The sequence below is a fragment of the Seriola lalandi genome, unplaced genomic scaffold (genome assembly GCF_002814215.2).
Source record: "Seriola lalandi dorsalis isolate HSWRI2012SDOR001 ecotype SW California unplaced genomic scaffold, Sedor1 jcf7180002037880, whole genome shotgun sequence".
Lineage (NCBI taxonomy): Eukaryota > Metazoa > Chordata > Actinopteri > Carangiformes > Carangidae > Seriola > Seriola lalandi.
The window spans coordinates 1-417 of NW_019508456.1; the positions used below are offsets into that span (position 1 = coordinate 1).

The window sequence follows — 417 nt, forward strand, 5'->3', positions numbered from 1 at the left end:
GCCTCTCTGCTGCTCCTCCTCTGCTCTTCGTCCTCACCGCCCAACAGCTCCTCATCCTCCCTCCGACTCCCTGAGCATTCTGGGTAATCTGGACTCAGAAGCTTGTGCATTTTCTTCAGCTCGTTCTTGACAAAAGCGACCGTGTTCTCCTCCAGCAGCTGGAACAGAAAACTATATGAATGACAGCATCAAACATCAGATCCATGTTGGACAGACTGACAGTCCACTGGTCTGAAAGTGCAGCACGGAGATTATTGTGAACACAACAGATGGAACAGTAGTTGTTGTACATGTACAGACCATAAATATGGAGTCCAGCTGTGTTTGATGCTGCTGGGCAGACTGAGACCTGGGAACCTCTGAGCTCTCCTGGTCCACTCTGTGGAGGAATCATGAAGAATGAGCTCACATTACGTC

The 417-nt window shown here is 49.6% G+C and overlaps 1 long non-coding RNA gene across 1 annotated transcript; it reads right to left on the minus strand.

The window, feature by feature from the left end:
* Nucleotides 1-123: 123 nt before the first annotated feature.
* LOC147819843 (uncharacterized) lies at nt 124-415 on the minus strand. The gene is made up of 2 exons (XR_015436198.1): nt 301-415; nt 124-158 (listed from the first exon to the last, which is right to left on the minus strand). It is a non-coding gene; the product is annotated as an uncharacterized LOC147819843 (long non-coding RNA).
* Nucleotides 416-417: the final 2 nt, after the last annotated feature.